The sequence below is a fragment of the Babylonia areolata genome, chromosome 22 (genome assembly GCF_041734735.1).
Source record: "Babylonia areolata isolate BAREFJ2019XMU chromosome 22, ASM4173473v1, whole genome shotgun sequence".
Classification (NCBI taxonomy): domain Eukaryota; kingdom Metazoa; phylum Mollusca; class Gastropoda; order Neogastropoda; family Buccinidae; genus Babylonia; species Babylonia areolata.
Genome location: NC_134897.1, coordinates 37,327,632 through 37,340,131, shown reverse-complemented (window position 1 = coordinate 37,340,131; position 12,500 = coordinate 37,327,632). Strand labels below are relative to the sequence as shown.

At 43.7% G+C, this 12,500-nt stretch overlaps 1 protein-coding gene across 1 annotated transcript in view; it reads left to right on the top strand.

Annotated features, from left to right (window-relative positions):
- LOC143296951 (uncharacterized) overlaps positions 1-12,500 on the top strand; it is a 30,141-nt gene that overhangs the window by 2,317 nt on the left and 15,324 nt on the right. Inside the window, exon 2 of the mRNA XM_076608998.1 lies at positions 12,334-12,473. The gene's annotated coding sequence lies outside the window, so the exon portion shown is untranslated. The remainder of the gene's footprint in view (positions 1-12,333; positions 12,474-12,500) is intronic.

Here is a 12,500-nt window from a genome sequence, read left to right as displayed (position 1 = left end):
CGTAAGCTTCTTTCCTGACCATTTTCACACACCTATCCTTCCTCACCCCCGATTCCTCTCTCTGTCTGTCTGTCTGTCTGTCTGTCTGTCTCTCTCCCTCTCTCTCTCTCTCTCTCTCTCTCTCTCTCTCTCTCTCTCTCTTTTCTCTCTCTCCGCACGTCTCTGTCCTTAAGCCAACGACAAGAACAAAAAAAACAACACAAAAAACAAAGAAACGCTCCTTCGTGCGCAATCCCCCCCCCCCCCCCACACACACACACCTCTGTCTCTCTCTCTCTCTCCCTCTCTTCTCCCCCCCCCCCTTCTCTGCCTCTCTGTGTGACCCTGTGTCTGTCAGTCTGTCTCTCAGAAACACACCCACTCAAGCTTTGCCAATAAGTTTTTCAGTTTTCAGTAGCTCAAGGAGGCGTCACTGCGTTCGGACAAATCCATATACGCTACACCACATCTGCCAAGCAGATGCCTGACCAGCAGCGTAACCCAACGCGCTTAGTCAGGCCTTGAGAAAAAAACAACAAAAACAAACAAAGACTACAAACAACAACAACAAACCTAAACCCTCTACTAATAATATATGTATAAGGCGCAAAAACGTGATGAAGTCAGCTATAAGCGTACATAAATAAATAAATAAATAATTATAATATAGAAAAGTAGTAGTTGTGTTAGTAATAATAATAACAATAATAAATAAATAAATAAATAAATAAAATTTTAATAAAAAAGACAATAAACGCATGCTTAGCTCTCTCTCTCTCTCTCTCCAGTATCTCAAGAACACATCCGATCACGCTTCGCCAATAAACACATGATTCGTGTATGCTCACTCTGTGTGTCTCTGTGTCTCTGTGTGTCTCTGTGTCTCTGTGTGTCTCTGTCTCTCTGTCTCTCTCTCTCTCTCGACCCCTTCCGATCACGCTGTGCCCAATAAACAGTTAACGGTTAACGGTGCATGTCTGTAGCGAAATGGACTCGCAAACAAAGAGCGCTTTTTTTTTTTGGTGGACATGCTTTTAGTTTTCCGTTGCAAACACACACACACACACACACACACACACACACACACACACACACACACACGATGAGCGGGAGAGGGTTCGATAATAAAACGGCCATTAGCCAGCTGAGAGGACGTTCGCCACTTCACGTTCCAACATACCCCCCCCCCCCCCCCCCCCAGCGTTGAACGTGGCATTGTCCGTGGGGGTCGTGGTTTCGGTTTGTCTTGGTATTGTGTGGGATTGTGCAGGCTGTTAACCTCCCCCTCCCCCCCGCCCCCACCACCCCACCACCCTCGACATACACACATACATCCCCTACCAACCCCCCACACCCACCCCCAGCCGTGGATCGAGAGTGTGCGTTTTTTTGTTGTTGTGGTTTTTGTTGTTTTTTTGTCTCCTGAAGTTGTTACAAAATAACAAGACTGCATGGACCGCCCACGGTAACGGGAAGAGAAACAGAGAGACACAGAGAGAGAGAGAGAGAGAGAGAGAGAGACGCGCGCGCGCGCGCGCGCGCGCGCACACACACACACACAACACACACACACACACACACACACACACACACACACACACACACTGCCTCTCCCCCCCCCCCACCACATCCCTCATCCTGCCGTTCAAACTCCTGCCGGTGTTCATTTATTCATCAGTAAGACATCGTTTCCACTTCCACACCTATCTACACCCCCATCAGAAGGCTCCATGGCAGACTCGGAAAGGCGAACATTGGACTTCTGTCACTCCGGTGTTCACCAGTGATGATAATTTATATTTGTATTTGTATTTCTTTTTATCACAACAGATTTCTCTGTGTGAAATTCGGGCTGCTCTCCCCAGGGAGAGCGCGTCGCTAAACTACAGCGCCACCCCTTTTTTTCCCCTGCGTGTAGTTTTATTTGTTTTTCCTATCGAAGTGGATTTTTCAACAGAATTTTGCCAGGAACAAACCCTTTTGTTGCCGTGGGTTCTGTTACGTGCGCTAAGTGCATGCTGCACACGGGACCTTGGTTTATCGTCTCATCCGAATGACTAGCGTCCAGCCCACCACCATTCAAGGTCTAGTGGAGGGGGAGACATTTTTTTTTAATATCGGTGGCTGAGCCGTCATTCGAACCAGCGCGCTCAGATACTCTCGCTTCCTAGGCGGACGCATTACCTCTAGGCCATCACTCCACGTTAAAGGGCTCGAAGCTCCATTTCGGAACAGTGCTGAATCCTTAGGGAAAGGCGGTTTGCTTCCGATTTCCCCAACACACCATCCACCCAGGTGTTATTGCCGGAGTTCCCGGCTGGGGTAGGTTCAAAAAACGGCGGAAGAGGAAGATTTGGCGCCGCGCCTTCCTATGTTCAAGCCCTTGACACGAGGGATGATTATTATGAAACCACCGGGCCCCGGTGGCAGCGTAAAACCATTTGCGTCTTTACCTCCACGAACTTATAATTATGTCCGTGCCTTTGACCCCTTTCATAAAGATTTTGCTACACACACACACACACACACACACACACACACACACACACACACACACACACAAAGAGTATTTTATTGAGGCAATCAATCTTGTGTATCTGTATCTGTTGAATACATCGCTGTCGCCAAGATTATGGCATTATCGCGACGGGGTGGGGTGGGGGGGTTGGGGGGTGGGGTGGGGGAATGCGCAGCTTAGCAGGTTCACTGTTGAAATGTATGAGTCTTTTAAAATTCTCAAGAGTTGGTGCTCTTACGATGTTTTTCTTCCAGGTGGTTCCAGTCTCTTACAGTTCTAACAAAGAATGAATGACTGTTTGTATTGCTCTTGTCTGGCATCTGCTGACTTGAAATGTTCTCGTGTTGTTTCTTATATAATCAGAGATCGCACTGGTGGTATCGTACTGATCGCCGTAACGGGAAGAGACAGAGAGACAGACAGAAAGAGAGAGAGAGAGAGAGAGAGAGAGAGAGAGAGACGCGCACAAACACACACACACACACACACACACACACACACACTTCCTAAGCTGGATAAAGCAAGTGGAATGGTGAGAATGATTTATGCAGTGTACAGTCACGATTTATGTGATTGTCAAAAATCCTATTAAAATATATATATATATATATATTAGCCCTTTTATATTGACTGTCAAGTTTGTTTGTTTTTTAATGCGTGGTGTACTCTGGCATATTTTGAAATTAATCAGCAGTAACAACTATACTCTCTGTCTGTCACACTGTGTTATTTGCCTTTCTCTGCCCCCCCCCCCCCCCCCCTTTCGCTCTCTCTCTCTCTCTCTTTCTCTCTCTCTTTCGCTCTCTCTATCTCTCTCTTTCGCTCTATCTTTCTCTTTCGCTCTCTCTGTCTCGTTTCGCTCTCTCTCTCTCTGTTTCACTCTCTCTCTTTCGCTCTCTCTTTTTCGCTCTCTCTCTCGCTCTCTCTGTCTCTTCCTTTTGTCCCCTTTCCTGTCTTTATTTTATTTTATTTCATTGTTATGGTGTGTGTCAGTGTTCCGTACCAGACGCTACAACCGAACGACAAGAAAACATTAACTGCTTAAAAAACAACAACAAAAACAACAGCTCACCACCCTCGATCCTATGCGGCATCCCACCATCATTCTCTCTCTGTCTGTCTGTCTGTCTGTCTCTCTCTCTCTCTCTCTCTCTCTGTGTCTCTCTGTCTCTCTCCCCTCTCTCTCTCTCTCTCTCTCTCTCTGTGTTAATTCAAGACCGGAAGGCCTATACGTGTCAGTATTTACTATTATATTTTTGTCGTACGCAGTTTCTTTAATCGTTGTTACTAATTTTGTTTCCGAACAGGCATTCAACATCCTCTATGAAGATCTGAGGCTAGCTGCTTGGCTTCTGTACGTCTAAGTACACACACACACACACACACACACACACACACACACACACACATCTCTCTCTCTCTCTCTCTCTCTCTCTCTCTCTCTATATATATATATATATATATATATATATATATATGTACCACCTACATTTTCTAAATTTCCCAGTCAGCATGGACGAACGAACTTATCAGCACGAAGTGTGCTTATCGTTAAGAATGTGTCTAACTCCACGGTGAATTCCATATAATAATATATACTAGGGAACACTCTTTACTCGAAGCAAACGTAGTATTGCAATGATCACCTCATGCAAACCCACCTTTGGATTTAGTCAACAGTTTTGGTGGGCCAACAATCTTACGTTTCGTAGAAAGGGAGGTTGGTGGGGAGGAAGTGGAGGGGGAGTGCGCCGAGATATGTTTCATCATCATCATCATCATCATCATCATTATCATGATGATAGAATAGAATAGAATAGAATATGTCTTTATTACCAAGTGTACCGGGGTCACAAGGAATATTGAGGGGGGTGCGGGGGCTCTCTCTCTCTCTCTCTCAAACGACAAAATACCAAAGTGCCGCTTAGCCCTTAGTAGTTTAGTTTACTTTGATTATGTTTGTTTTTGTTTTTTTCCCCCCTTTCTGTTCCATTTTTATTTGTTTTGCACCATTTTTGTTCTTGATTTGTACCTACTATGTCACTAGAGCTTTACAGCTAATGACATTAAACATTTCAATGTTCAGTGTTTCTCTCTCTCTCTCTCTCTCTCTCTCTCTGTGCCCCGCTCACCCTTTTTTTTACCAAGCATGCAGCCTACGTCAATCAAACAACAATGATTATTAATTGCACGCACTTCCCCCTGGAAAGGGCCTCACCAATCGTTCCCATTTCACAAAACGTAAGAGGTCGCGACCCCCCCCCCCCCCCCCCCCCCCCCAGACACTGGTACGATCCGATGTCGATATCCATTAATCCGGAGAGACGAACGGATTAAGCGATTAATTATTAAGAGGTAATCCCGGTATCCTGGCTGCAAGGACTACACGGTGTGTGTGTGTGTGTGTGTGTGTGTGTGTGTGTGTGTGTGTGTGTGTGTGTGTGTGTTTTGTTGGTCTCCAACTGTTCTCTTTCTTTCTTTCTATCCTTCTTTCTTTCTTTCCCTTCTTGCCCTGCGGTTGTGGAGTCGTGGTGAGTTGATTTTGGGAGTCTCCCTTGTGAGTGTGAGTGTGTGTGTGTGTGTGTATGTTGGTTTTTCAGGCAGTAGCAGTAGTAGTATTATTAGTAAATCTACCTGTTGAGACTGATAGACGTTACAATATCCAGCAGTGAATTGCGTAGTTTTATACTTGTCGTAACTGCGATATGGATGTGATTGGAGACGGATTTGATTTTTTTTTTTTAATTTTATTGTGGAATAACCCAGAAATTTTGCAGATCTTCATTATAAATTCATTCCGAAGATATATTTGAATCCGAAATCAGTTTTTTTACTTTTTTTTCCAGTTTGTTAAAAAACCAGGAGGAGGGTGTGGTTTGAAAGTCAGGGGGAAATTCATCAAAATGGGAAATATTAAGGCCTACAAAATGATGATTATGATCGCTGTTTATCGGTTTTGAGCACCAGTTTCATTAATTTTGTCTGAATGACTACATTTCAGTCTTTGGTGTACAATACCAATCTTGTTACTTTATAATTACCCTCCATGCTCCAACAAGGGTCAAAGGATTGAATACTCTTGATTCTTGAAAGCGTGGTATGGGGTTTACGAAATCGTGAACGAGTTTACATCATATTTGTATTTGTATTTCTTTTTACCACAACAGATTTCTCTGTGTGAAATTCGGGCTGCTCTCCCCAGGGAGAGTGCGTCGCTACACAACAGCGTCACCTTTTTTTTTTTTTCTTTTTTTTTTCCTGCGTGCAGTTTTATTTGTTTTTTTCCTATCGAAGTGGATTTCTCTACAGAATTTGGCCAGGAACAACCCTTTTGTTGCCGTGGGTTCTTTTACGTGCGCTAAGTGTGTGCTGCACACGGGACCTCGGTTTATCGTCTCATCCGAATGACTAAGCGTCCAAACCACCACTCAAGGTCTAGTGGAGGGGGAGAAAATATCGGCGGCTGAGCCGTGATTCGAACCAGCGCGCTCAGATTCTCTCGCTTCCTAGGCGGACGCGTTACCTCCAGGCCATCACTCCACATTATTAGGTAGCCAACGATGTACCACACTGATACAATATGGTGACTGTATGAGTGAGCTTACTCTTGTATTCTTGTATTGTCTATTGTTTATTGATTATTATTATTTTATTATTATTATCATTACTACTACCTTTTTATATTATAATTATTATTTATTTATTTATTTATGTAAGCTTATCTATTATTTATTCACCTTTTTTTTTTCTCTCAAGGCCTGACTAAGCGCGTTGGGTTACGCTGCTGGTCAGGCATCTGCTTGGCAGATGTGGTGTAGCGTATATGGATTTGTCCGAACGCAGTGACGCCTCCTTGAGCTACTGAAACTGAAACTGAAACTGTATTGTCTTTTTTTAATTGTCTTGTAAACATGTATGAATGGCGCTCGAACATTATACAATATCAGTACTCATTTGTCATGGTATTTATTTATGTGCCGTGTCCTGTCGAAGAAAATAAAACCAGTCCGTGCGTACTGACTTTCAAATCAGTTGGGCCTATCGAAACAATATTGTTCTCTGTAACTATTAATATTGTGATCATTGCGTATTGTTCGTGTTACTCTGGTTTGTCTTTACTGATTGAAGGATGGTTTGATTACTCGTTAGATCGGAACCTTCATTTTCTTTCTTTTTTTAAAAATTATTTTTATTTTGTATTTGTATTTCTTTTTATCATAACAGATTTCTCTGTGTGAAATTCGGGCTGCTCTCCCCTGGGAGAGCGCGTCGCTACACTACAGCGCCACCCATGTTGTTTTGTGTGTGTGTGTGTATTTTTCCTGCGCGCAGTTTTGTTTGTTTTTCCTATCGAAGTGGATTTTTCTATAGAATTTTGCCAGGAACAACCCTTTTGTTTCCGTGGGTTCTTTTACGTGCGCTAAGTGCATGCTGCATACGGGACCTTGGTTTATCGTCTCATCCGATTGACTAGCGTCCAGACCACCACTCAAGGTCTAGTGGAGGGGGAGAAAATATCGGCGGCTGAGTCGTGATTCGAACCAGCGCGCTCAGATTCTCTCGCTTCCTAGGCGGACGCAGGCCATCACTCCACATAGCTTTATCCATGCTTACAAATCTGAAATTTTGTCACAAAGCTACTAAAATAGGACAAAAGAGTATATATATATATATATATATATATATATATATATATATATATATATATATATATATATATAATGAGGGGTGTTGGTTAGAATGAAAAAAGAACGAAAGAAGGAAAATAGACGATCAAGCAAATTAAAAAAAATAATAAATAAATAAATAAAGGTCAGAATAAGCGGAAAAAGGAGCAGGGGAATTAGCGTTACTAAAGAAAAAAGAAGGCTGCTCAAAGAACGAAACAGTCACACCAGTAATTCATTTCAGCTCAGTTTCCAAGGAGGCGTCACTGCGTTCGGGCAAATCCATATACGCCACAGTGATGGCCTAGAGGTAACGCGTCCGCCTAGGAAGCGAGAGAGAATCTGAGCGCGCTGGTTCGAATCACGGCTCAGCCGCCGATATTTTCTCCCCCTCCACTAGACCTTGAGTGGTGGTCTGGACGCTTAGTCATTCGGATGAGACGATAAACCGAGGTCCCGTGTGCAGCATGCACTTAGCGCACGTAAAAGAACCCACGGCAACAAAAGGGTTGTTCCTGGCAAAATTCTGTAGAAAAATCCACTTCGATAGGAAAAACAAATAAAACTGCACGCAGGAAAAAATACAAAAAAATGGGTGGCGCTGTAGTATGGCGACGCGCTCTCCCAGGGGAGAACAGCACCGTATTTCACACAGAGAAATCTGTTGTGATAAAATGAAATACAAATACAAATACACCTGCAAAGCAGACGCCTGACCAGCAGCGTAATCTAACGAAATCTGTAAACAGTGGTGAATTAATAGTGAAATCATTTATCAGTATCAAATGGCTTCAGTAATTATCAGTAACTGTCAGTTACTACTATCAGTAACTAAATTATTGTCAGAAACTGCCAGGAACTATCAGTAACTGATTATCAGTTACTGTTCGTTTACAAACAACCGGAGAAAAAAAAAATATATATATATCAAATTTCAACATTACTGCATTAATTTTTGTGTGACGCTCACCAGCAGTCAAACTAAATCAAACGAATAATAAGTCATCACAATAATTATTAAGTTTGAGAACTATGATAAAGCTGTTAACGTGTTGAGGCTTTGCTCTTTATGTGTGCATACATCATGAATTATGTTTCCTGAATAATAAAAAAAATAAATAAATAAATTAAAAAAATAAAAGAGAGAGAGAGAGAGAGAGAGAGAGAGAGAGAGAGAGAGAGAGAGAGAGAGAGAACTCAGAACTCAAAACGTTTTTATTCAAGGATTAAGATTTTAGGCATTGCCTATTCTTCCAATCTGTCCTTGCTAATCTACATCTATTACAAATAGCACACACATAAATGAAAGAGAGAGAGAGAGAGAAACACACGAAAAAAAAGAAAAAGAAAAAAAATGCACAAAAACTGCAGGGTGAAGAAATTCAATGGCAAAATAAAATGAAGAAGAAAAGAAAAACAAAAAAAAAAAAAACACCGACAAAATACAATGAAAAAAAAAAAAAAAAAAAAAAAAAACCCGACGAAAAAAAAAATTAACTGAAAAAGTCGCTAAGATACAGCCACTACAGGGCGTAACAACAACAGCAGCAGCAGCAGCAACAGCAACAGCAGCAACAGCAATAGCAGCAGTAGGTTACTGGTGGAACCGTTTACAACTAATTACAGGCGGTTGGCCTTTCTAATTACAGTCCTTATTGTCATCCCCCACACACACCCACTGTGCCCATGACATGAAGCCGCTCCCTCCCTGTTGACCTAAATCTAGCTGTCGTTAGGGGCACACGCACAGAGAGAGAGAGAGAGAGGGACAGAGGGGAAAGAGAGAGACAGACAGACAGACAGAGGTGAGAGAGAGAGACAGAGACAGAGGTGAGAGAGAGAGACATAGACAGACAGGGGAGAGAGAGACAGAGACAGGGGGAGAGGGAGAGAGAGACAGAGACAGACATGGGAGAGAGAGACAGACAGAGGCCAGAGAGAGACAGACAGGGGAGAGAGAGAGACAGAGGGGAGAGAGACAGAGACAGACAGAGGTGAGAGAGACAGAGACAGACAGAGGGGAGAGAGACAGAGACAGACAGAGGTGAGAGACAGAGACAGACAGGAGAGAGATAGAGAGAGGGGAGAGAGACAGAGATGAGAGAGACAGAGACAGACAGAGGAGAGAGAGACAGAGACAGACAGAGGAGAGAGAGACAGAGACAGACAGGAGAGAGAGAGAGGGGAGAGAGACAGAGACAGACAGAGAGGGGAGAGACAGAGACAGACATAGGTGAGAGAGACAGAGACAGGCAGAGGGGAGAGAGACAGAGACAGACAGAGAGGAGAGAGACAGAGACAGACAGAGGGGAGAGAGACAGAGACAGACAGAGGGGAGAGAGACAGAGACAGACAGAGGAGAGAGAGACAGAGACAGACAGGAGAGAGAGAGAGAGAGACAGAGGGAGAGACAGAGACAGACAGAGAGGAGAGAGACAGAGACAGACAGAGGTGAGACAGAGACCAGAGAGAGACAGACAGACAGAGAGAGACAGAGACAGAGGGGAGAGAGACAGAGACAGACAGAGAGGGGAGAGACAGAGACAGACATAGGTGAGAGAGACAGAGACAGGCAGAGGGGAGAGAGACAGAGACAGGCAGAGGGGAGAGAGACAGAGACAGACAGAGGTGAGACAGAGACCAGAGAGAGACAGACAGACAGAGAGAGACAGAGGGGAGAGAGACAGACAGATGAAAGAGAGACAGACAGAGAGGAGGGAGAGACAGAGACAGACAGAGGAGAGACAGAGACAGACAGAGGAGAGACAGAGGAAAGAGAGACAGAGACAGACAGAGGAGAGACAGAGAGAGACAGACAGACAGAGAGAGACAGAGGAGAGAGAGAGAGAGACAGAGACTGACAGAAAGAGGAAAGAGAGAAGAAGAAGAAGAAGAAAGAGGGTGCCGCTCTTGCTGTTGTTGGAGCAGTTCTGTTGCACGCACATACGGCATTTCGATCCATTACGTCTTATGTAATTTAATTGCAGGTTACGCATGTGCCCGCTTACTTTGTTTCAAGTTTGATGTCAGTGAGTGTATTGATTTGATTCTTTTCAAATGTAAATTAAGATTTTGTTTTGTTTGTTTTTTGCTGTTGTTTTGTTTTTTTGTTTTTGTTTTTTGCAAACGGTGCATTGATTTCGGAAACGAATTTCGTTTTTAAAAAAAGGATGTGGGCTATAATGGTGGCTTTTTTTTTTTTTCTTTTTTTTTTCATCCCAAGTTGCTTGTTTCTATGGAGACACCGGTGATAGAACGTAATGAAGATTTGTGTCGTTTACATTCTCTCTCTCTCTCTCTCTCTCTCTCTCTCTCTCTCTCTGTCTGTCTGTTTGTCTGTTTCTCTCTCTCTCTCTCTCTCTCTCTGTGTGTGTGTGTGTGTGTGTGTGTGTGTGTGTGTGTGTGTGTGTGTGTGTGTCATGCACGCTAACGCGATTAAAAAATATATATAAAGTATTCTTTACTTGTATCCTTTTTCAAGCTGGAAGTTTATGAACTTTCATTTATTGCTTAAAAAAAACACCAAAAAAAACAAAAAAAACCAAAAAAACTGCGGTGATATTTTTGTGAATGTAAAGATTTTTTTTTTTTTTTTTTTCCATCTAAGGTCTCAGGAGAACTTTGTTGGGGTTTTTTGGGTGGGTTTTTTTTTTTTTTTTTTGCCAATCTCAGAAACCCATTCACCCTCCCCCCCCCCCACCTTCCTCCATCCCCCCCCCTCCTGTTTTTTTGGGGTTTTTGGGTTTTTTTTTTATCGGTCAAAGCAGATGTGGTGTAGTCTGTACTGATGATGCTTCCAAACGTTTTGACTGCTCCTTGAATCGGAAACTGGATAATTTGGAAACTTCGGTTGGGGCTGATTTTCAGTTCATTAAAAAAAAAAGAAAAAGAAAAAAGATTATAAAAAAAAAAAAATAAAAAAAGATATTGGGTATCGCAGATTTCTAGGGAAATGTCAGGAAAGCATCGTTTGAAAATGCCCCCCTCTCAAAACCCCCCCCCCCCCCCCGCCCCCCCGCCCCCCCAAAATCCAAGACACCTGCTCATTAAAATCTCGCTCAGTTCCCAATTTCCCAGCTACTCTCAGCTGTGCTGTGCGTGCGTGTGTGTGTGTGTGTGTGTGTGTGTGTGTGTGTGTGTGTGTGTGTTTGGTTGTGTGTGTGTGTGTGTGTGTGTGTGTGTGTGTGTGTGTGTGTGTGTGTGTGTGTGTGTGTGTGTTTCTCATTTTCCGTGTCTCTCTCCCTCAGTGGCGTGAAGAAATTACTGACTCCTTTATTGTCAGGCCATTCACTGAACAACTTTTTTGGCCTGTTTGTTTAACTCACTCAGTACGGCCAGTCCTCTCTTCTCCTCTACACAGACCCCTCGGATGTCCAGTGGGTGTCTGAAAGACCCAACCTAGCTTCCGTCGTCAGAATTGTGGTATTCTTTGTAAACATTCACGTCTTCAGTATAAGAGCCTTCCGCTTGCAATATTTTGATGATGGTAAGTGGGGTGAAACGCTGTTAACGTCGTCTCTTTCGCCGTTCGTATGGAAAGAGTTAATCAACCGTGCTTCAACGGTGGGTCTATTTTGACACCCCGTTATTAGTTGGGCGTACCTGTAGCAGTTACACCGGTTGTAAAAATACACGCACGCCCTCCTCCCACCACCTCCCCGGGGACCCACGCCAACACCACCCCCTTTTCTTACGCCAGTCTGCTCTCCTCAACTTTTCTCAAGGCCTGACTAAGCGCGTTGGGTTACGCTGCTGGTCAGGCATCTGCTTGGCAGATGTGGTGTAGCGTATATGGTTTGTCCGAACGCAGTGACGCCTCCTTGAGCCACTGAAACTGAAACTGAAACCTGTTCTCCTCTCCCCACCCCTCCTCCACCCCATCTCCCTCTCTCTTTCTATCTCTCTCTCATTCTGTGTGTTGTGTGTGTGTGTGTGTGTGTGCGTGTGTGTGTGTGTGTGTGTGTGTGTGTGTGTGTATGTATGTATATGTATATATATATATGTATATATATAGTTAGGCATAATATATGGATCAGCCCGCCGCCGCACGCGCGTTGACACACACCTATTAAAAAAAAAAAAAAAAAAAAAAAAAAAAAAAAAAAAAAAAACAACCCTGAAAACCAGAAACTGAAACTGTAACTGTAAACTGCTGGGTTTTTTTTCCAGTTCCAGAGGCTGACACAGACGCAGACGGCCCTCATCAGCAGACCCGGTGGCCGCTCACAGCCAGAACTGACCGCTCCCGACAGTTGGAATTGTCCTCCGGGCACCTGCTACCCTCTCCGCGTCTGCCTGCTAGTGCCAGGGTAATTGTTGAAATTATTTGTATTTGT